At 25.9% G+C, this 26,496-nt stretch overlaps 2 long non-coding RNA genes across 2 annotated transcripts; both read right to left on the bottom strand.

The window, feature by feature from the left end:
- Window positions 1-3,734: 3,734 nt before the first annotated feature.
- LOC107456741 (uncharacterized) lies at window positions 3,735-18,848 on the bottom strand. Its single transcript, XR_011637315.1, has 12 exons — window positions 17,106-18,848; window positions 15,327-16,799; window positions 14,517-14,528; window positions 12,563-12,577; window positions 11,796-11,810; window positions 11,083-11,100; window positions 9,561-9,572; window positions 8,561-8,575; window positions 8,162-8,176; window positions 7,028-7,045; window positions 5,874-5,891; window positions 3,735-3,824 (listed from the first exon to the last, which is right to left on the bottom strand). It is a non-coding gene; the product is annotated as an uncharacterized lncRNA (long non-coding RNA).
- A 1,987-nt stretch (window positions 18,849-20,835) lies between these two features.
- Window positions 20,836-23,471, bottom strand: LOC139426054 (uncharacterized). The gene is made up of 4 exons (XR_011637314.1): window positions 23,312-23,471; window positions 22,395-22,418; window positions 22,069-22,092; window positions 20,836-20,900 (listed from the first exon to the last, which is right to left on the bottom strand). It is a non-coding gene; the product is annotated as an uncharacterized lncRNA (long non-coding RNA).
- Between the last annotated feature and the right edge of the window lie 3,025 nt (window positions 23,472-26,496).

Below are 26,496 nucleotides of genomic sequence, written 5' to 3'. Positions count from 1 at the left end.
ATACCCTAAATTATGGCAGTATTATGTTGTTTTTTTTTTTACCAAAAATATCATTACCATATAGTAAGGTAATTTTTCCAAAACTTTTTCAATAAAGTATCGCATATTCTAGAATCTTCTAGGAAAGTATGAATATTGCGTAAAGATAGCGAAAGTATAAAACAATTTTGGTTACAGTTCGTATAGAAAGAAAATAACGAAATCATTATTTAAAAAGTAGGAACTTGACTCAAACCCACATCTTGCGTGCAGAGTTCCTCTGCTGTAACTACTAAGCTGTAGGAGAACTTTTGGGTAAGAAATTATCACATATATTTAAGCTAAGTATTGAAATCATGAACAGTGTCAGCAGATCTGGTCTCAACTTTTTCAATCTTTCAGATTCATGTCCGGTGTGTGCTAAATTAAGAATATCCAAGATTATTATTAGGTTGTCCCCATGTAGGAAGGCTAAAGCTAACAATACTATTTTGCATCATTAAGAAATTTTGCTTACTTAAGAAGATTAAACAGAAAAACTTAGTCTCAAAACTTTCGTTCCCTACAGCTAAAGCAGTAGCACTCACAAATACTTCCTTTGTATGACATGGAATTAGTAAAACTCTATTAGTAAAACTAAAGCGTTTAGGGAAACAAATATAATAAATTTACAAAGAGCACAACTTTTATTCAGAGCTCTTGCAAGTGTCCTATATGAGAATTATTGATAAGACAACATAAAACTATATGACATTCTCGTTCCTGCTAGACTCTATTCACCATAGAATTTTCAACATCGACAGTACCAGTGATTTTTATTGAGTTATTTTAAATCGAATGATAAAGGATAAATAAAAAAATATCTTTCGCTTATCCCCACACAACTTAAATAACCATACGTATTGAAAATGCAATGAAAAATACAGCTTGGTAGCAATAGGTATGTATGCTATTTAATCAAGAATTCTTTGATAGAACTCCTGAAATATTAATTTTTGCTGCAATTGTCTAATATTTCTTGTAATACTATGCTCTTCTGAAATTACAGAGAAAAATATGAATCATCCTATTTTTTAAGAATAAAACCATATAAAACAATTTTGATCATAGGTGTTCTTTTTTCTCAAAAAATGAGAAAAAAGGCATTTTGAGTACTTAGTCACAAATCTAGCTCTTTTACGCCTCGTTAATATAATTATATTTTTTGATGAAACGAGAGTGGTTTGAACAACATCATTCATTGTAAAAAGTGTCTATTATTTATAGATATCTCTTTACCATACAAAATATGACATTGGATTGAGTTATTTATTTTGGAAACATTAAAATATCTACGTAAGATTCGAAAAAAGCTAATAGTAAAATCAAGATTAAACTGATCTGAGTTTTGATTTTAATCAGTTACCTGTTATACATTTTGCTAAACTTAAGGCCTACTACACACTGAAGAAAAAGCAGTAAGAAAAAGGCATTAGGTAACACTTTTGCGTAAGGTTGCGTACTGTTTGTCTAAGATAGGTACTCTGCCTGACATTCGTCTGGATCTGTGGCGGTGACTATGGCAACGAGGTATGATTATTTTACTAGGACTGGTTTTGGCAAGAGAAAAAGAGACCTCTTCATCGAAGCTACCCTCCCTAAAATGCGCTCTTCTTGTTTCCATAGCTCCAGACTGCCGCAGACTTAGTGGCGGTCAGAGTACCTATCTTAGACAAATAGTAGAGGTAAACTGTGCAAGCTAGTGCAGAAGTACGGGAATCTGCCTCTAAGGCGCGAAGAAGAAATGTAGAAGCATAAGTTTTGTATTATTTAGTGAAATGTTTCAATCATCTGGAACAAACTCGTCCTAATTCATGTATCAAACATTTTCAAAGCCTCGAAATTTATTAACTATGGTTGCTAGTTATGATTGAATATATATGCTAAAATTACTTCAAGTAGATTTGAAGATTATATTATTGGATGAGAGTAAATTCTTAAAAAATGCGCAGACTATATTCATACAGTATACAAATGGTAGTTACATATTTCTCAAATCGTACCACCCGAAGCTTCCATTGTTAACAATTTGGTCAAAGTGATAAAAATTTTGCTCTTACTTAAGTTTCATAAAAAAATAAAACTTTTTTTTAAATTATTTTCCTATTTGTGTAATGTTTCATCAACGTTTTGAAATTTGTAGGTGAATTATTTTATAATTTTTTTTCTTAAATAAATGTTATTCTGTCTTATTGTCTTAAAAATATTTTCTATTAAAAAACTTGTACTAATTTTTTTTTAAAATTACAAAATTAAAAGGCACCAAGAAGGAGTCTTCAAAATGAAACAAAATTTTGCATACGTAATGACTACTTTGATACAAGTAAATGATTAGAAAACCAAAGAAAAACGATAATCTTTGATTTTTCTAATCATTTACTTACATCAAAGTAGTCATTATGTATGTAAATTTTCGTTTCATTTTGACGACTCCTTCTTGGTGCGCTAATTTTTTTCTCCATAAGTGCATATCATTGCATAAAATTTCGTGCTGCTTAACTATTTATATTTAATTTAAATCTATCGAAACATTATTTTCAATGTTCTTTGTACTGCATTTAACTTCTGTAAACAATTTCAAAACACATATTACTAATTCAAACTTATCTAACACAAAATAGGTTTTCTAAATAGCAGCATTTACTTTAAACATAATCTTGAACTCAAACTGCCCTTTCCAAAAATGCGTTTGCAGTTTTATTTACTTATTTATTTATTTTGCTTTGTGATCTAACTAAACTGAACCCTTAAGAGGGAGATTTGACCAACATGCTTCTTCTTGAGTGAGTATAAATTTTTCATAAGAGGAGGAAATGTACTAGCAAAATAATAAAGTATAAAGTCTGGATCTTTTGATATCACTCGAAAGCATGGATGGCGTAAACATGTGTGCCACAGTACGCCCCCCAGAAACTTTAACACTGACACGCGAAAATTTATTAAGGTATTAAAAATAACAATATGTAAATATTTACGGACTAGTGTGAATAGTAACGTAAAAATTCCTTAAGACTAAATTTCTCTCTTGAAATTTATATTTAAATCTGACGCAACTGAATCGCCAGAAAAATGGCTCTGCTGACGCCAGTACAATGAAGCCTGGTCATGGGTCAAGTCCAATGGTTTTAATAGTCTTTTGTTTTGCTATAGGTGTTCACAATCATGCAAGTGACGCAATCTGGAAGTGTGCTTCAGTTGGTTTTAAACTACCAAACAAAAAATAAAAGAAAATCAAAAAATCTTAGTTCAGATACTTTTAATCATATGTTTTTTAACAATTCTCACTATTATGACTTACATAAATAAACTGTTCAGAAGATATCCCATAATTAACCTATAAGTAACCTTTTTTCACATTCTGTATTTTATAGTTTGTTAGATGAGTTGAGAAGTGACACGGATATTGTTTTGTTCTCAGATAAGGGTAGTCTTTCTTAAAAAATTAGACACTTCTGTAATACGTAATAATTTCATAAAAACATTATATTGGGTTATGATTTTTGTGCCTGGTATTTTAACCGTAATTGATACTCCCACTACATTTCCATATTTCATGTAGTTTCAGAAAATAAGTAGTAAGTTTTTCTTAATTAATGTCGATTAAATATTGTTAAGAACAATTTTCTGTATTTTCTAAATTTTTTATTAGATAAATTATTACACATACTATTTATCCCCTTAAATAGTTAAAGCAATATACATAGTACACACACACATACAAATTGGAATTTTTTATTACAGTTTATTGTTACATTATGTATTTCACGTAAGGTTCTTGAAAAACCGCTTGGACTGTGAAACACCACCTGTTAAAGTACAAAATATATTTATACATTTTATACAATTATATAATTTATTAATATTTTTGAATCTTTAGAATTTACTATTGTTTTGCGAAACTAAGATATTATCATAAAAAATTCAGTTAAGTTATACAATTAAACAATTCAATTTTTTTAATATGATTTTGAAAAAAATCTCTTGTTACTTTACTTTATTATGTCGAACTTTTATATTTTTTGCTATGTTTTTATAATGTATGTTATCATTAAGATAATCCCATGATCTTGTAACTCGTTTGGAAACAATTTATATATAACGTATTAAATTTCTCCAGAAACCAGACAGATAAAACACAATGAATTATATTGGTAATAGAAATATAAAACTTTTATTTCATATTTATCCCATACTTTATTTTATCCCATAGTAGCTCACTATAGGATATGATATAAAAGCACATTAGATGTGGTGTACATTTTCGCCGTTCGTAAGTTAAGGTATGTGACCAGATCTGTGGTAGACTTGCTTATTTTTCCAGGTTTCGGGTAGTTTTTTTTAAGGTTTCCCTGAACATAAAATGTTGAAGTTAATTTCCTAGAAATTAGTGATATAATTATTACTTCGTTCGAAGTAGGCTTGGTATTAATGCCTGCTGTATCTTTTAATGAATGCGACCGTTAGCTAGCGTCGACTGTTATAACACAGTTCAAAAGTACTGTTTGGATCATGCATTACGATAAGAAATTGTATTCAAAGGATTATCAAACCTTTTTAGTAACAATATTTCATTTCAAAGCTGTTATTTAATTTTTTATCTTTCTTTCAAAAATTATGGGATTAGAAAATGGAAGTCAAATAATAACACTGCGCGTGATGAAGAAATTTGTAGAGAGAAGTATTACACTTTAGTTCAGAGCAGTTTAATTATAACAATTTTTGTTATGAGATTAAAATTGAAGTCAATCGCTGCATTTAATAAAACATTGATATTTTGATAGTGTGTTAATGTGGCAGATGGATGTGAAAAACGGAGATTTAATCAAATCCTTTGACTAGTTGATGATTCATGCAAAATGTTAAAATAACAATTCTACGGGATGTTTCCTTAAAGAAAGTAAGTGATTTGATCCTTTACTGTTTTAGTAAAAAGGTGAAATTAAATTGGTAAAAAGATGAATTAGATGAAGTCAGGGTTCACACAGGCATTCTTACCATTGCCTTTAACTTCCTTCAGATAAATAAAAATATTAGTGTATGAAGTACGACTATTTATAATAATCGTTGTTTATTACTTTTAATAATTGGATTAATCATGGGAAGTCCGGTAAACTCTGCACGGATGTGTTTTAAGACTAAGTGCCCGGAACTACTATTTTTTGTATTTTTTAGGTTAAGTTCTCCTGCCCGATATACATTTTCCCGGTGTACCCTACACTGACGTTTTTTTCAGGGTTAAAGTCACTGTTTGGTATAAATTTAATTTTATCTGATTTATTTGGTATGGTATCGACTTACTTACTACTACTATTGTTATTACAATTAGCGGCGGTTTTTAATATTAACCGATTAATTACATTGACTAATGACATGTCATATTTTCACTATGGCAGTTGGGGGATTTGATCACTTACTTTCTTTGAGAAAATCATCCCATCTCACGGAATTGTTGCTGTTTTAGCATGTTGAGTGGATTGATCATCTGACTTAGAGATCTGATCAAAACTCTAAGCTGGATTAATAGAAGTTAATTGACTAGTAAAACGAAATGCGAACAACCAACATTATAGATCCTTACAACGATTTAAAGCTCAGGAGAGTAACTTATACTTTTTACTTTGAATTTACACTAATTGTTATGAACCGTTGAACATTCGGAAACTGACTAACTGGCATTCCGAGTATTAATGGCCTAAAAGTTTAGGTATTAAATTTTCTTCAAAGAAATGTTTGTTCTACAAAGTCTGAATTTATTTATGAGAGGAAAAATATGATATTTTTAATTGTATATATATCTAACCTTTTATTTTAAAAATATTTTTTGCGATTTTCATGTAATTAAAATACTACCTTACCTTTGGTAGAATTTCAACCTGTAAAATTATTAAACGTTAATTCGACAAAATAAAAAAGAATACAATGGCAAATATATTAATTTATTTTCTATTTATAAGAATATATAAAAAGCTTAAAAAAGATGTTTCCTGTCAAGTACTATAATTAAATATAGTTTCTTTAGTTCATCAGTTTCTTCCTTCACTAAATCCAAATTATTTAAATGATTATACCTAAGAGCCCTTCTATTCCAATGTTACTGTTTAAGTATTTTAGTTTTTACAAAAAAGCATTTATCGAATCTTGGGGTGGTCACAATATTTCCTCCAGAAAACCCCTCTGTAACTACGGATTTTCTCGGGCAAGTAACTAATATAGTGAATGACTTTTCATCAGTTATAATATTTAATAAAAGAAATGATAAACGTATACTTCTGAAGATGTTAATCGATCACTGAAAAATATTCTTTTATTTAAATTGAAGCAATAAGTAAATTTTTGGAAATAAATAATTTATTATTCGGTTTAAAAAAAATTCCTTATATTTGTCCTAAAATGTGCAAAGTTTTTTTTTAAATAGCTGAAATATAAAGGCACTGAAAGACTAATTGCTTGTGAGTTATAACAGATTACTATATTTTACGAAACAAATTAAGTTATAAAACAATTATTATAATTAAATTAATAAACTGATTATTATAATTTTTAAAGTGTTTCTATGATTAGCCATATTTACATTTGTATGATTATCAGAGTCACCAATTAAATATAACTGTACGAAAAATATTCTCTTACGGATTTGTAACAAATCAATGTCATTTTTTTAATTTTTTAACTAAGTGTTTGTTACTTTGAAGCTGCCCGTAAGATTAAATTAATCTAATTCATTGCTGAGTCATAGTGTATGGAAATAAAAGAACTTAAAACAGTTTAACTCTTGCATAATACAATGTATTATTTAGTTCAATGTATTATTAGTTATTTTTAATGTTTATTTGCAGTTGAGTCATACTTATAATTTTTTATTTGGTGCAAATTATACTATGACACTCAAAATGAGTTATTCAATAAATTTCACATCTATATATCAAAGCGAAAAAATAGAAGGAAAATTAGAAAAAAAATTCAAAAAAATATTATCCTAAAAATATTTTTATAAAATAAGTTTACTTACAGAACTTTTCTGGACCCACTAGAAAAGAAGACATTTTGAATTAGAACAATATTAATTTTTTAAAAAATGCTTTTATAATGATTGACTTTGCTTCGTTTTCAAAATTACCAGTTTCTTATCAAACATAAAATCTGTTCATTTTTTTAATGATTAAGACAGCATTTTCCTATCTTTTCAATTATTTTTATGTTACAGAGTGCCACATTCTTTGAATATAAGTTTAAAAAAAAGTTATATGTTAATTTTTTTTACTTGTCCAGTTTAGTTTTCATTATAGTTATATGAAAACTATGAGGATGCGTGCCAAACCTTCAGATTCACAGAAAACGTTATCTTATCGATGCAATGAATTCACAGATAAGAAATGGGTTTTAAGTTATTTACATCTTTGTACAAACATAACTATTAACAACATAACTATAACAACATTATACTAACTATTAACAACATCAAAACTCCTCTGACCGACGTACGCGGCTTTTCAAATACTTTTATCTTTATTGCTGTCAAACTAATTTGTGGCCCCTTCATTCACACAAAAGTGTGAAAAACTAACTTATTAGCTGTAAATGGAGTAACAATATAAGCATATATTTAATAAAAATCACTTTAATTTTTTTAGTTTATTTTTAAATATATCTATGAACTATATTTCAGTTCTTAATAAGATTCGATTCATTTAACTAATTCCCATTTGCAGTTCAAGCAATTTCTTAAAAAATTACTTAATGTTTGATATTTTACCATATTTTGGTAGCTTCAATCTCATATTATGATGGTTTTCACTATAATACTTGATTTAGTATAGAAATCACAGTGAATGCATCATTTATACACTATAAATAAACCTACACAATTCTTCATAATTTAAATTTCAGAAGCCCTCTATTCAAATAAATACCAGACTACTTTCCGATATATTTCTAAAGGTTGTCGTTAATTTTATTGATCTCTCTTGCTTTAATTTTAGAACACCTTGTCTAAAAGTATTTTGATTTTATAGATTACACACTATTTATTACAAAAGTAGTGATACCGTACATACAAAAATTTAAATAAAAAGTGCCTAAAATATGTTTTCTACTTTTTAATTTTATGTAAATGTGATGTAAAAAAAAAATCACTGTTACTTACTGTTCATGTAAAAGCCTTGAAAAAACAAAATAAATTGTTAAAATATAAATTTAAAATAAATTGTTTTTTTTTTCATGTTTCCTAATGTTACAGACTTCACAGATGTAAATTAGAATTTAATACTCTATTTATTTCGGTACTTTGCTAAATTTAAATCTGTGTCAATAAATACTATTAGAATACATATACCTACCACACTAAACACTATGTGTTAGTTACGATTAGCAATGTAAAATCATCTTTTGAAATTTTTTGAAATTATAAATCCCTACCTCAGTTATAAAAAGCATACATAATTCGAAATCAAATCATTTTCAACTACCAATATTTAGTACTATAATCATAATAATTTAGGAAACCTTCAAATAATAATTAACAACAAAATAATATCCAACTTACGGAGGAGTAGTAAATCTAAAAAGTTCAATTAATTCATTACAATTGTGATTTATAATTGCACTCATAACAGCAAATGAAATAAATAACGATGTTGACATTTTATAAGAAAGCATGGTCAATTAAATGTAGTATTTTTAGTTAAAAGGTTAGAAAATTATTATCCTAAATGTAAAATTATCTCTTTGTGATTAAACAATACAAACATAACCAGTGTTGAAAGAATATATGTTATTTATTATAAACAATAATGCTTTAATTTATTTTCCTTATTTATTTTTTTTACTTTAATTTCAAACCAAATTCTGAAACATTTTTGAATTATATCATTTGATTTTGATCAGCTTTAATTAATTTAGCATGCCACTGTTTTATAATTCGTTTTATTTATAGCCGGGGTTGAATAATTGACCCAATTCTGAGTTCACGACTATCACTATTCAACTCCTTGGCCTTATAATTTTGAGTTCAATTCAGGAAGACAATGGAACTCCTTGATCAAGCATTAAACTCGTAATCCTCCAGATAGCACACAAGCACTCGTGGATGACTTTTTGATGAAACTAACCAGCAATTACGTTACAAGGAGAAGAAATCCACGAAAATTTCCCACGGTTATTTCGACGGCAAGGGTATTCTAACCTATGATCCGTTTCCCACTGAGGGTATTTTTACAAGAACTCTTGTCGGTCTGAATCCATAACAGCCAGTCACTGTGACCCAGCCAACGTTTTATATCAACTATTAAAAAGGTATGTTTGCTGGTAACATATCTTTCAGCGTATGTTCAATGTTTCTCTGTAACGTTTGCTGGTTAGATTTTTTAAAGGCATATTGATTTTGTAAAAACATTACTGCCTTAGAAATAATTAACATTGCTAAAGATTGCAATATATTCTAGAAATATTTCTAAATGAAACGTATTTCAATGAGATTTTTAAAAACTAGGTTGCTACACAGATGTATGAATATAATGTGTCAAAAATATAAAATAGATATTTACCAATGGGTGGAACTAAAGAAAAAAGAATAAATGTACTTAAATTGATCTACGCAGGCAGTTGAGAAATTTCTTAGTTAGTTGTTATCAAATGCAATAAAATTATTGAGCTGAAAAATATCAAATAATTTCTTGAAGCAACAAACTTAAATTTATAAAATGTCGGGCTCCATAATTGATAAATGTCGGCTCTAAATTTATTTAAAAATTTATGAACATTATTTTGAAATTATCGTTCACTAAAAAAGTTCAAAGTATCTAATTACTGAATAAGGATATTACATCAGCAATTTTTGAAGACAAAAAATTTAAAATAATAAAACTACTTACTAAATAATAACAATTAAAGAATTTATCACATGCAAAAGTTTGAAGTATGAAGTTGCAAAAATACTTCTTATGGAAAATTTAGCTATTTTTCTTCATGTTAAGATATATATTATCCTGTATATTGGAAAGAAGCTGCAATATTACTGTTTTCGATGCGGTAAAGTTCATAAAGTTTCAACGCCTTATTTTACAGAATTATAATGTCATTAATTGTTTTAATGGTGTCTTTTGTTCTGAAACTGACTTCAGAAATAATTATAAAACTCCTTAAAGCAAAAGTAATTTTATAAAACAAAGTAAGCATAAAAATATCAAAAATCTTTACTTTTGTATTAATATGTTTTTATGTGTTTTTTCATTTTGAAAAACCTCTACAGATTTATTTCAAAATTTCAAATTTTTATTATAAAAACTTATAACAAGAATCTATTTTGATTGTAGCATGTATTTTGGGTTTTAAGTATTTTATTGTCTTGTCTTTAATTTAATGTGCACTCTTTATTATAAATATGTTACTTAGGTTGAGATATCATACATTAAAATTTTTATTTCTTATGTGTTCTTGCCTTTCCTTAAATTTCTTTAAAATGGTTTCAATATGAATTGTATTGGATTTTTATGAATTATATTGGATTCCATTATTTTAAAATTTATAAATTCATGAAATTTTAAAATTTAACTTTTTTTTGCTCACAAACCTAAATTTAAAATGACGACATCCTTTCAAGAAATTGCTTTGTTTTCAAAATTTTTGAGTAATTATAATTGTTAACGATACAATTCAGTACACTTCAAATATATCGAGATACTTTCTGTTAACTAATTTTAATAACCATTAACAAATGAAGAGAAACTTACTTTATTACAAAATATTTTAAATTCATAAGAAAGTGCAGTTTATTTAACTGTTCGTCATGAAACTTACGAAATGAATGATTTTGAGAAGTTAATGTTACACAAATTGTGTCACTACTTTAAATTACTTTTATTATGAAGCATATCTTTATAAACGCCTTTTTAATATTATTAATGACTAAAACAAATTGTTCTTTATTTAAACATTTCAGAAGTAAGTAAACGGAATTCAAATAAATAAAATGTTTTAATCAGTTTCTTATATTCATAGGAAACTGTTTAAAACAGTTTATGTTGTTTTTGTTTTAAATTATAAGAAAGTTTACTTAATGATTCTTACCTCCAGTTAAAAATCCACCTGTAAGATTATAAATTTTTTGTAAAATATAATCTTTATCACATTATTTTTGTAATACAATAAAAAAATTAAATTAAATGTGATTGGAAATCAGGCATAAAATCAGAAATGAATGATCAACCTAATATTCTAATTTTCGAGAAACCTAAATCAAACACCCAAACCAATTTATAACAATTGGTATCGTGGTTATATTAATGTAGTTATCTTTTGTAAAAACAAAGGTATAATAATCAATTAAGTAAATATATATATANTATATATATATATATATAGTAACAAATCTATACTAAAAAAGAGTTTGATATCGCTACAGAACAATAGTAATGATATACGATTTTCAAAAAAAAGCATTGATGCTTTTACGACATCAATGTTTCCTTAATAAGAAGATTTTTTTAATAAAACTTCCTTTTTTGGAATAACAAAACCTTGTCAAGAGATTATGTGATTGAAAAAATTTCTAATAAAAATCCCTCTCAAAGAATATTTGGTGCCACAAAGTACAGTTCTATAGCTTTACATTTCTCTGAACGATTGCATTTCTGTACGAATATCTTAAATAATAAATTTAATTTTATTAACGTTTTTAATTTTAATTTTGAATTTTCTGTTCTTAAAATTTCATAAAAATAGAAGAAGCTTGATTTCAATTTGCGCTCTTAAAACAATATAAAAATAGAAATAAATCTTACCAGCAGCAACATAGTCTAAAAATATTACATTATTGTTATAATATACAAAGTACGACATTTTCTGACAGTTTGCATACCATAAAGAAGTAAAGAATTGTAATACTATTAAAACTCTTATGACTATCTTCCACTGCCCATATTATAATAGTACATTTGTTGTTCCTTATTCAACTACCAATTGAAAACCATTGTTTTCAATAAACGTTGCTGACAAGTTGATTACTGTAATACCGCATATTTTACTACAATCAGAGTAAAACTTTCTAACACAATTATTAAAAAGAACTCTGTAAAAAATCTCATTAGTTAATCAAAAAATTACATAATTAAAAATCAACTGTAACTTTTAAAATTTTAAACAGATATAACTAAAAAATAATCGATCCGAAAAAACGGAGAACATTAGTAAAAACTGCTTAATGCTTTGCAATACATTTTCAGAAATCTAATTTATTTAATTTTGCAGTTTTTTAAACTGCGAAAAGGAAACAGGTTTATGTATAATTATATTTGCGAAAACTTTCAATTTAATAAAATGCCCTTTTTAAATTAGGAAAATAATCGTGATAAGTTAATGAGATATTATTGCTATTATTTGTAAAAGTTGTTTTTATTGCAAATATATATTGAGATTATTAATTGGCAAAAATACTTATAAACTATTATAAAAATAATAAACTTCAATAATGAAGATAAATTGCAACTTATTGAAAGCATCCTTATGCAAAAATAAACAAGAAATCATAAAAAAAAATATTTTTACTTACTAAATACAGTATTGACTGAAAATGAAATAAGAATATGAGGAGAAGAGAATAACTATAACAATTTCAAGAATCAAGTGAATATATAGGTAACTAGTTTTATTGTAACCAGTATTTCAAAATTCTACTAAATATATGTATATTAGTTTATATAGATATATATATCTATTAAAGTGGGACCCGGTTTTATATTGTGAATTTCCACGTTATCACGCTGCGTACGGCATTTTCTGCTTGTCCGTGAAAATTGCCTAAACGAACATTGCTCAATTATCCCTGTTTTTACGTTACCCTTTTAAGAATATCTCTCCTTGTGCGCTTTTCTTAGAGATCAAATTCATTCTTTCTTTATAAAGCTCGCACAAACTTTTATCGAGTTCATTCAGAGACTTGTTAATTATATGTCGTCCTTGTGTTTGTGAGAGGAAACTTTCTCTTGAGTCGAATTCAAAAGGGTTTTGGGATGGAGAAAGCAAGGGAAGAGTGGTTAGTTTGCTACGAAGTTGAAATTCTAAATTTTGTGAACCGAATTTTCTCCAGCAAACCTTTGAGCTCAGAAATAATTCAATAATTGAAAGAAAGTTACACTAAACAACTGGTTCGGTAATGATTCCTTTTTCTTGATTTCGGTAACATGCAAGATGCTTCTACGTCGAGTAAGATAATAGTAATGGGTTTAATAAAGAAGGTTTCTCTGTGTTCAATGAGAATATTAGCTTTTCGGAATAGTATTGCGTGGCTGAAAATTTCTCGAATTCGATGACGCGTATATCGACTGCACTTTTATTGACACGACCATTACTTTTCAATTCCTTCAATATCTTATTTAACTCCTGCTTCCGAAAATAGTGATGAAAACTATGAAGATGAGTAAAAAATATAGGACGATATATCCATAACTGATCAAGAGTTGCAGATCATGAAGCTCTGAAACAATATTTGTTTGCAAATCTAAACCAAAATGTAAGTTCGTAAATTTGCAAACAATAATAAGTATTAAGTGAAATATTTTTGAAATTGAATCTAAAAAAAAAACAATAAAGAGTACACATTTCTTCTAATACTTCATCTGGTACGTGTCCATCTTTGAAAAATATGCTCATATTTCTTTCTCCGATTTCACTTTTGTCCGCTTTGTGCGTTTTTTAAAGCCAGTCTGACGGAAAATGTAAAATCAGTGTTCCACTATAATCAAATGATATATTTTTATTTATTTATTTTTTATTTTATTTTTTCTTTGAGGAAAAGTAGTTATTGTTTATTAGATAAAATATGCTCTAATTTCAAAGCTATTACTTTCTATTATAAATTTTAAATAATATATATCGCATAGCAATAAAAATTTACTTATTTCATTTTATTAAATAACTTTTTAAATACTACGAATTAAAAAAATGTATAATAGCTGAAAATTTTACTTAATTATTAGAGTTTACTGGTTTAAATGAAATAGGATTTTAAATTAGGAAGTGAATGAATTTATAACTGAATCTCATATTTGATAAGATTTTCTTACAGGATAAAACCGTTAGAAATGCAAGCTTTTGTGAGACATTTTGAATTTCTCTTTAATGTATTTTAATATTTTTTGTGCTCGCTAATAATATTTAACATATATTTAAACAAGTAAAGTCTAAATTTTTTCTCCATATAATTATGTTTCCCAAAATTTCAAATGATTTTATACATTACTTCTACCATTTGACTGAATTTCATTTTTCATTTTTCAATAGTTTAGAAATAATATTCATTTAGGAATTCCATGATTTTTGTGTCATTTTTTAAGTTATTTTTAGTCACATGAATCATTAGAACACTCACAAAAGATAGAATTTTTGTTTCAAATTTAAATGAAAAAAAAACGAAAAACTAAGTTTTTCTAAATTCAAAGTCATAAATAATATTTTTAACCTTATGATCTAGACACATGTGTATAAAATAAAAACATGGGACTTACGAGCATTGTTGACTGAAAAATGTTAAAATGCATATGTTAATACCAAAGAAGGTGTAAGAAATATCATAATATTCTTAAAATTAAATACATTTATAAGTTTTAAAACACTTTGGTTTTCTTTTTTATGAATTATAAAAGTGCATTTTTTTATTTTATTGGTTTTAATATAAAATATCTAATACTATAAGAAAATCGGAAGATACCATATTTATGCATGTATAAACCCTACATATTTATGCCATATATATTCAGGCTGCGCGATAAAGATCGTGAATTATACTAAGCTGGTATAAGAGTTAAAAGAAATAAAGGAATGCAAGCTGTGAACAGCTTTTTCAATAATAATATACACAAGTTTCGCCACCCTTGCCTAGTGACTGTTTCGATGGGGAGACAAATTTTGTTACAAGTTATTAACAAAGGAAAGAAAATTTGAGGAAAACATGTTAACAACTATTATTTCTACATATATTTATGTTTCTTTATACTTAAACTGTTATTTTACATTTTTAAACGTATCGTAACTCTTCTGTTAAGCAATTATAAAACAAACTACCATTAGGTAATGTTAGTTCTAAAAAAAACTCGATTAATTGAAATTATTGAAGAATTCGCTAACTTATATTTCGAAACTATTTTTCAAAGAGAGATTTTTTCATTTTTTAATTCTATAAATCAAACCTAACAGTTTTATATTTCTAATTTCTTTTAATAAATATTTTACCATACCCAAAAATATTGATATATTTTTACTATTCCATATTGAAGAATAAATAAACTGTAAATAATTAGGCATTAAATAATACACACCTCGTTTGTTGCTACCACCTATAATAAAAAAGAACCATTATAATTTAAGTTCAGTAAACGCATTTTTTCATGTAAATATATTAATTATTATTTCATTCTTCACATATATTTACATAATTATAAATCATGTAAATATATGTAAAGAATGAAGGAAAATTCTTATCAAATAGAACCACTGCAAAATTGCTTAGATTATTTTTTTCAAATATTTACCTTAATTGCAAATACTTTCTTAAATATTTACAATTACTACAAGCGGGCTAAAAATAAACGCATTTTTTTAAAATAAAAATGTGAGCATTTCTGTTTTAAATTTATTTTACTCAAAGTTCGTTGCATAAAGAATGAGGAAAAGTATCAAACTGTCGTATTGCAATCGGCAAAATATCGAAACTGAAAATACTTTGAGCAATACGTAAATATATATATTTTAATTTCATCCTGATATTTGATTTATCAATCAAAATTCTTGCAGTCGAATACAAAAAGAGATATCTCCAGAGGTGGTTCGCACTTTATCATGGAATATGATGAAGTGTGAGCCTATTAAAGAGAAAGACAGAGATGCTTGATATTCATGTCAGCAAGTTCTTTACACAAAAGGCAATTAAGAGAGTCAGCAGGTTTGATATCGTTTTGATGTGCCTGTAGAAAACCGTGTCCAATTTGTAACCGGAAGCACAAAACCCTGATAGCCCTAGGACACATGATGCTAAGAAGTTCTCCCAAGAGGCACGAAATTCTCGTTTTCCAATCGTGATTTTCCAATCTAACGGCATTTAACAGCCTCCTCTCCTGTTAGAAATTTTCTTCGAAAGAAATTAAAAAAACTTGATTATTTATTCATTTTTTGCTTATTAATTTTTTTACATTTAAGTATATAATTTAAAGGAAATAAAAGCTTGCATTACGAAAGAGACCGACTGAGCCAAGATAGAAATCTCTAAAAAAAGGGTGAATGAGTCGTTAAAAGTCGCTGGATAGCAAATTAGCCTCCCGGTAAGAAGCTGAATTCGGATTTTGAGGAGGTGACTTCAATTGTTTTATTAGAAATGTACTGTTTCTCAGATTAACAGGGGAATCAATAGGATCAAACAGCGAAGTCTCGTTTTTAAAGTTATCTGCTTTTTTATTTTTTTACAAGCCACGATGTCTAGGAACCCATTGCAGAACTATTTACTTTCCTGTAGATTATAGAGTGTTAAAGATTGTTAAAATTTAAATTCAATGGCAGTAAACTTTAGGAACATATTTTTTAACTGTATCAAAATAACAGTAATTTGTAATATAATTACAATATCATATTAAATTACAATATAAGTTTATTAACTTACAAATGAGTTACAATATTCGCATTTTAATTTAATTTACTGAATTGAATTTCTTTCAAAATAGGGAGAGAAATATTGTGTTTAAGAAAGTGATAAAATAATTGATATTTTTTAAAAAAATTCAATAACTTACCAGGGATAGCTGAAATGAAATAGATTGGTCAAAAAAGTATGCTTTCACATCATACATCTGCATTTAAAATAATTAAGTTTAATTAATCAAATTATTTTTTTTTATAATTTTACTATTTAAGCAAAAAGTATGAGTTCAATTAATTTGTATATTCCTAAATCATTTTGAAAATTTTAGTATCTACTGTTTAAGTTTCATTTAAAAATTAAGTTGATTTTTTTATAAATTTAATTAATACGGTTTCTTATTTTTTTTTCAAATAAGATAATCAAGAAATTAAATCAATTTTTATAAAAGAGTGGGAGATGTACTTACTGTAAGAGTAGGTTGTGACTGAAAAAAATAAATGTAAAGTAATAAATAAATAAGTACTTATCCCAAATTTTTAAAGGTATAATAATATTGTGTGAATTCTATTTATTACTGACGTAATACTAATATTCTTCCATTTCTGTGAATACTGCTTTCTTATATTTTCTAAGATCTTTTGAAGCTATTCTTTTTATTCAGATCTGTGAATGCTATTTAAAAAAATTTTGTTATTTAACATCAAGTTAAACTTTTTGCAAATTGAGTTGCTTGATTAAAAATTTCATTCATTTCAAAAATACATAAAAGAAAATGGCTCTCGACATTTTTCAAAAGCCCAAAAGTACTCATACATTTGGATAAAACATTTAGATTTAAAGAACACGATAGATATGCCAGTTATCAATAATTCAAGAAAAGATCAAATGCTATGCACTGTTGGAGCCTTGGGAGTGAATTCAATTTCGGCAATGCCAAAATTATATCCACCCCAGTCATATCACCTCATCTTGATGACCTAGAATTTTGTTTTGTTTTTTTCACATGAATGCAAACTTCCCTTGCTAATGACACTAATTTCTAACCACCTCTCCATGGCCTCGAGGAAATGCATTTTACCCTGATTTGAAGTTTGTTGATATTTTTTTTCTATATTTCCACTTTTTTCTCACCCAGCTCCTTTGATTTTTCTAGTTTTGTTTTTTATTTTCATTTTTTCATATTTTGCTCCCAACTTTACGTCTCGTATTTCAAATTTATTTTTGTTTCTTCTTATTCACTTCTGGCAAGTATTGACAATGGGCTACTGTTTTTGAAACTTTATACCTATAGACTGTTAGTTCCTATTTAAATATTTTTGAATTGAATGCAGCTTTTTAGAAAATAATAACTTACCTCTTCAGTTACTTGGGATTATTCTTATTATTTGGAAATTAATGGTGTTTAATGGTTTAATTTTGCATTTTTCACTCTTAAAATCATGTAATATTTTTTATACTTTTGAAACAAAACTTCAAAGTTTTGTTTACAAATTTTGTTGCTCCGAAACTGTGTTACTTTGTGTTAGTGTTTTGTATGCTGAGAAAAAATTGCTTGTGTAAAACTTCATTGGATATTAGCTTTGATGACGGAAGTTTAAACTGTTTTATAATAAAAATGAAAAAGTTACAAAATTGGAGAAAGTTTTAAGTTACATATGAAAAAGATATTTTACACACAGAAATTTTTTTATGCTCAAACGGTACAAAAGAAAATATTATTCTTATAATTTGTTAATCCAAACTACCAATTTTTAAAATTATATTAATTTGTAAGTAAATTCTTTTTGCAATTTCGGTATTAACAAACAAAACATATCAGTAATGGTATTAATCAATTAAAAAAATTGTTTGGTATTCTTAACATATACATTTTATTTTTAAACAGTAATTTACTAACCTATTCCTTTATTTTTTCAAATGCTAACAAGCTAGTCTTAGAGTTATTAAACATTTTCTAATGTATCCTTCAATTATACAGAGGACGAAATGAAATTGCAATTTCTGATTTTAAAATTAATATATACCGTTGACATTTTGAATCGAAACCTAGGCTTAGTTTCTATAGCTAGACACTTTTTTTAATAAATACTCCTGGTTACATGGAATATATTTAAATTGCATTTATTATCAAGAGAACATTTGACAAAATCAATTTGCAGATGTTGCTGTAAATTGTTGTTCTTTGATTATATANTCTATATTTATATATATATATATATATATATATATTGTATTTTTAAGAGAATACACATACCAGTAGCTAAAAAAGAAATTAAACAATGTATATCAAATAAAAATATTAAATTATAATTTTTATGGAATAAATAGAAATTGCAATAAAACTAAAAATAGGGAGAAATCCCTTTTGTATAACAGAGATTATAAAACATACCTGGCAATTGAACAGCTGAAAAATATAGATATATTTCATTAATTTATCTGAATACTATCAGAGTGTAATTATTTTTTTTACTTAAAAATGATTAACAATAAGGGTTGAAACAAAACTTCCACGCAAAATTATCTTTTTTAAATTTGATATTACTTTACAACATTATTAAAAGTTATTAAAAGACTTTTTAAGTAAGAATTATTAAAAGATTAAGTAAGTAAAAATTATCTAAGACAAGAAAAGTGGAAATGTACTTACTTCCTCCTCCTTGTTCTAAATAGGAAGAATAATTTCGTAAACAAACTTGTATTTTCATTATATAATAAACTAAAACAACATCCCTAAGTGGTAAACATCTACAATAACTTGTTTAAAAGTTTTCTACAATACGGTATTGAAAAAAAACTGTGAATATATTGACAATAATGCAGCATAGAAGGTGCATTTTGAATTTTTTAAGTATAATAACCAAACTGAACTGGTATTCAGGAAATACTGGCTATTTTCTTCAACGCGTTAAAAACAATAAATACCTTTTGCTTATTTTAAAAGTGCTTAGAAGGGTACAAAGATTGTTTTCATGACATCTAAACTGTTTAGCTTATAATATTTTAAAAACAGTTGAATTTTGTTTATGCTTTATATTTTTCAATAAACTTGAGGTATTTGTTATACTATAGGCAGAAGTGATTTACTTAACAAAGGGATGAAATAAGCCCAACTTCTGAAATTTATACAACGAAAAATATTTATATTGAAATAAATGGGCTAAAATCAATGCATATAAAGTTAAATATCTCTTTGAAACTTTGAATAATAATGAATAATTTACTGTGCTTATATTCAAAATTCCTGTTATTTTCTATGTATGTTTACCTTGTTAAACAGCAATAAAAATTTTATCTCGGTTTATAAGTTTTTTTGTTCAATAAAAATAGTAATGCACTTTTATTCTCTCATAAATAAAATAGATAACAATTCCCAAATGACTGTATTATTTAAAATAATTTTTAAATGGTATTAAAAAAATTTTTTTTAAATAATTAAATGATATTTATGCAAAGTAAGTTATTTGATCCACATATAGTAAACAAATTCTTCTATGCGTAATGTAAATCATAGATCAGATGGCTATAGACGAGAGATGCCAGTTTATATATATCCGATGTTATTTTAATATATTGAAACAGATGCAGTTACAGGAATCAGTTTACCTTTTTTCTTATTAATTTTACTTATTTATACTAATGTTTATTCTATTTAATAGTCATTTTTTGTGAATTAAGTATTTTGTTGTTTTTCAATGCTGGAGTTTTTTTTCCGATTAGCTGGACAATTAAGACTACTAGATAGTTTCATCTTTATTTCAGAATGAAAAATCAAAAGAATATAATGGAGGAATGAAACAATAAATTTGGTGCTATAAATATCTCAGCTATTAAACATATCATCTTCAATTTCCGAAAAGATGGCTACTTTAGTTCCTTATAAGCACATCAGTTATCTTAGGGTCTTTGAAAAATTTAAAAATTAGTAAAAAAGTTAGAAAATAAGGTGTATTTTAGTAAATTTGTATGCAGGACAGTAGTATTTTGAAACATCTTGGTTTTGTTAATAATTTTCATTTCATTTGGTTTTGTTTGTTTCCTTAGTTTTATGATGAATTAAAAAACATCATTAGCTTTTTTATTACAATATTAAAACTTTTCAAAATTTTTTAGCAAAATCCTGCTTATTATATTTCAAATCCAGAAACCTCACAAATTATTTGATGGAATATATGTATATATATATTAAAAATTTATTTTATTTCATTTCCGGTTGTATATATAAATGATAAAGTTCATAGATAATACTTACGGAGTGCCACTAAAAAGATAAAATATCATTATTTGAAAAATGAATCTTACAAAGCTATGAAAAGTATATCAAGTCAAGTAAAAAATATGTCAAAAATATCTTATAATCAAAATATTTTTGCAGAAATATATTTATTAAAAAACGACTCCTTAACTAACTGTTGTTTGGTCATTCCAAAATTAAAATCATACTTTATGATATGTTGAATTTTCCACGTAAGTTGTCTATTTCAATTCATTAATAATTTTCGAACGGCAAAGTTTCGATTATTTAGCTTTTGCTTTCATGAATTTAACTGGAAATAATAATTTTTAATAATCACTGGAATAAATAATTTTTAATAATCACTGGAATAAATCATTTTTAAATTTTCATTGCGACATCTTAAACTTTCTCTTCCTAAAGTACAGATTAATTTTGTTGTCGTAAAAAAGGTTAATATTTTCTGCATCATAAAAAAAAAAACTTCCATCGATTTTTTTTTCAAATCCGTAGTATGCTCTAAAAATATATTTTTAATACTCTGATTATTCAATTGTACTTGTACGTCTGTATGCACTTTGTCATTATATTGTTTTATAAATAAACCGAGTGTTTCCAGATTCATGAGCGTTGTACTGTACTGTAATGATTAGTAAAAAGTTTATCATTTATTTTATAGATATTTAAATGCTACAGGACTTTGTACTACATAATTCACAGAAAAAGGTGCAAATTCTGCATAAAGAAAATATATTCTGAAATTGTCATAGCATGCAATTGTAAATAAGATTGTCTTATTTCATGTTTCATACATTTCTTAACTGGCATATTGTCAATTATTTTTCATCTTTCTACAATGTTAAAAAATATTGAGTTAAATATTTAATTTTATTAACTTTTAATCAATTATTCTGTTCTTTTGATTTATGCTATAGTTTCATTAGATCAACTTTTTCTAAAAAAATTATAAAGCAATATTACTAGAAAACAAAAATTATATTGTTTTCTAAAACAAAAACCATTTTTTAACCTCCGTAGTGATACATTAAAAAAGCAATCAATTTAAGAAATATCCAAAAACTAGGTACGGAATGTCGTTTATAATTCCACAAAGTGTTTTATTATAGTACCCTTTGTTTACTCTAAACATTAAATCAAAATAATCTAGTCAAATATCATAGTCTGTTTCACTTACTTTTTATTTGTTGAATTTGGTCACCTAAACAATATCAAAATTGCTATTAGAAACATGTTATTCTAAACTTATAATGTAAATAAAAAATAGGGTGTTTAATATTATTTAGGAATACTGATGCACTAATATACTGACAAAATATTTATATCATTAAGCTCCTAATTAGATTCTAAATTGTTGGAATTTAGATTTTTTTTTAAAAATACATTATTTTCAAAACTAAATTTATTTTCAATTATTGTTTTAATAAAAGCATATGAAGTTCGCATAATTTTAGCAGAAGAAACAAAATAAAAAATTTGATTAATAGGAAGAAAAATTCTTACTTGTAAATTGATCCAATACGCTCTCTGAAACAGTAAAAAAGTATTGCAATTTTATTCATGACACAAAACTTAATATTTATAGATTTTAAAAAGAATTTTTTCTCTGAAATTTTTTAAATGCTCATTTAACAAGAGTTTCTCATTTGATTCAGTTCTTTAATGTTGACCTATTTGTAGTTTAGGAAATAATTTGATTATTTAATTAATTATCTATTATACCTCTAATCATATTCTGATAAAACAAATTACATTATTATTATCATTATTTTTATATAGCGTGGTAGACTTCTTACTTTTTTATTTATTATATAGCATCATTTGTTTTCATCTTTTAAATTAAATTTTTATTATCCCATTCAGAAAAGGTATAATAGTTCCTATTGATTTACACTGGTCACTTGCACATTTGGTATTACCAAACGTCTTTATTGTTATATTCTCATATTAATTTCGAGATAGTTTCTCATTTTAAGAATCATTCTCTTAATGTAGAACAAGGAATTTGTTCTTTTTCATTAAAACAACGCTTTTAACTCTTTTTTTATCATGACTAAAACCATTGCAATAAGCAAGCGTATATATTTGTTTCTGAATTATGTGCTTTTTTACAGAAATATACATAGTATTTTATTCAAAAATACGAAATACTATAACAAAATTGTTAATAATGTAAATTCCGGCAATAATCTAGAATCACCTGTGTTTATTCTTTACCTGTGATATGCGTGGTATTTGTTAGACCCTAGAAACCCTAAATTTAGGTAAGTGCATGTAATTTATATGCAATGTTTGAAACGATATAAAGGTTTAAATTATTCACGATATTTTTAAATGCAAACTATCAATTATTTTTGAAGGAATTTAAGAAAACACATAAAGTTTACAGATTGTATGACTGAAGAAAAGAGGTTACTTACGTGGAATTTCACTGAATTCTGAAAATTTTTTATTTATAATAGATTAGATATTGTAAGCATTAAAACAAATTTAAAATCAATTAGGATTTAAATTAGGATAATAATCTAAGTTTTTGAGAGTATTTCAATCTCATTTTTGTTTTTATATATTTTATAAAAACTAAACTTACTTGAAAATTCTAAAAAAAATATATAATTTAATTTGTTTTATATCAAAGTCAAAACATTTAAACAAACATGCATAAAGGAATGATCAGTTACATGGTTAACATATTGCTCTTTTTGATGCTTTGTAGTTTTCTCTATTATGTTTACAATACGATTAATAAACCGGTTTCAAAGCATTTAATCTAGTTGTGGTTGGGTTTTTTCTGATAAACCTGCATAGTTAGAAATCTTACGATATTTTTAGATCATTTAAACAGGTATAAAATTTAATTGTTCTTATAATTTATTGCAAAGTTTTTTTGAGAATTTTATAGGTTCTAAATTCTGTCTAAGAAAGAAACTCTATCTCTTCTATATGTAAAAAAAATACCGGAAAGTATCGGTACATTTAATATTTGTTATCAATATTTTATTTTTAATGAATACTGTATCCACCCTCGCAACAACCTTTCAACGTCGTTTAATTAATGGATCGAAGAAAATTAATTGGTTCTTAACACTAACGAATATTTAATGCACCAAAAGGACATTACTTTCCGGTGCCCCAAATATACATACATCTAGATATTATTTAGATATTCCTAATGAAAAAATAATTAATACGAATAATTACGACAAAACTCTTTAAATCATTTTTTCTAATTAGTCATAAGAATGATGATTATTGCTATTAGATTTAAAATTATCAATAGGTTGGTACGTTAAACTAAACACACTCTTGGCATTCCTGGCGAATTCGTAATAAAGTATTTTTCTTTAATTTTCTTATAAATTTTAAGTACAGATTCTTTAGACAGGATTATACTGTTATTAGTTTTAAATTTACTAAAACAAATGATACATTTATGTTATAAGTCTTTAGTCAAATACTCTCAGTTTATGCTTAGCTGCATTCTGAAAGGATGAAAGAAGTAGAATTTTATAGAACAAAATATGCTCAAAGCAGACAAGAAATTGAATAAAAAAAATATAAAAAATTTCTTAAGCGGAAATTAAATACTTACTATTATTTTTTTAGAATATAAACATTACTTCAGATTCATAGATGTTATTTAAGAAATAGTGTAAAGATCAATTATAGTAGCCTGGTTTTTAAAAGCATTTTACATTTTTCGAGAGGTATTTCTGAGCTTGGAACGTTAAATAAGTATCGTATCTCTCTGATAACTTATTAAGAGGCACTTTAAATCTCTTAAAAGATGAGTCAATATCTAGTTAACTTTTTTACAATTTTCATAACATTTACTGCCCCGTATCAAGTTTCAGTGTCAGAAAAAAACATATTTTAAAACATATAGTTTATTTGGTTTTTCGATAAAGTTTGGTGACAAAAATTGTAGAACAATGCATAATTCTATATTATTTAATTAATAAATTTAAGTTAACGAGGAAAAATAAGAAAAAATACTTACGCAATGTCTCTATAAGAAAATATGTATAATAAATACATTTTAGCTTACATAACATCATTTATTTGTGTCATATTTTTAGTAGTACATAAATAATTATAAAATTATGCATTTACATTAAATATAAATGAAATTTCTGTTCACACAAGCATTTTCTCTTAAAATAATTAAAAAGGAAACATTACACAAGAAATATTATACACTTTTGAAATTGAAGAATTGCATACGAAATTTAAACTCATTAAACTATCTTTACGAAATATACAATATTTGTAACATTAAGAATAACAATATCATTTTCGTTCATTTAGAATTCCTTTATAATTTTACCTAGATTTTCAAATTCAATGAGGAATAAATATATATTTTTTCCGTAAAAATCTAGTTTTGAAAAAAGAGAGTTATGATAAAAATTGCATTTCTTTTCAAACACTTTTAATATTCACTTTTCATTTCTAATTTTTTCCTTATTCCGTGAAGAAATTGAAATGCGCTTTTTCTCACTCTACAAAAAACTAAAAAAAATTTTTAGAGGTACGCTTCCCTTTTTACAATAAATTATATGAAAAAGTAGCGAAACTTAAAGTTTTTAGAGGCTCAATTGAGGTCACTACATATCGCCGACACAATAAAGCTGAAATAATTAAATTTTTTTCTAGTACTTAGTATTTTTTGATCTTCAGGTGGTTTTATTTTATTAGAACAAGCAAAACAAATTTTTGAAGTTTTATCTCACGAATATTGATTGACTACACTCAGTATTATTTGGCAAAATTTACCACAGTCAAGCAATTTTCTTTTTTATTTATTTTTTGGAGGGCTGTAAAAAGTTATTTTTTCAGTATCTATTTTAAGATTGTACTGAATCGATTCAGTTTTGATAAATACTACGTGTGCTAAAATAATGCTTTGCACGTGTATTAGTATATTTAGCACCAATTTAAACTGCCTCTATTACTATAATGCACATGTACTAGTGCAATTTATCAAACATAATTAAGCATCATTGGTGACAAAAATAGCATAGCGATTTTCTAACAATTCTCCTATACGAATAAGTATCATTCTCAATAATTTTTTTGTACTTAGCTTATTTTCTCATTTCAATTAATAGTTAATACCAAAATTAATTAAACCCCATAGGCTTCAAATATAATATGGTAATTGTTTTAAGTTTTTTTTGAATTTTTATAACCTTTCCTACATTAAGTTTGCTATTTAGTACCAAGTTTATTTTTATATCAATTATTATTTATTACCAAAATTAATTAAGTGTAATGAAATCACCAATTTAAATCCCCGTTTTTTCCCTTTATAATCTGCCTTAAATCCCCCATATTTCTACTTTCATTTTAATGTTCTGTACATAACTTTTTTCGCATTAGATTTCCGTTTCTTTTCAGTTATTTAGTTTTATAGAAACACATTTTTGAACCGTAACTGTAAAAAAATATACACGTGTTGTCAGATAAATTTAGAAATACTACTATGACGATGTTGTCTGCCTATACAACTATTTGTCATTTTGTTTACCTGGCATAAATATATATATATATATATATATATAAAAGTTCTAAATAAAGATAAACAAGGTACATATACAGTACG

This window comes from Parasteatoda tepidariorum, chromosome 7 (assembly GCF_043381705.1).
Source record: "Parasteatoda tepidariorum isolate YZ-2023 chromosome 7, CAS_Ptep_4.0, whole genome shotgun sequence".
Taxonomy (NCBI): domain Eukaryota; kingdom Metazoa; phylum Arthropoda; class Arachnida; order Araneae; family Theridiidae; genus Parasteatoda; species Parasteatoda tepidariorum.
Note: the sequence above shows the minus strand (reverse complement) of the source record. Positions and strands in the feature narration are given on the sequence as shown.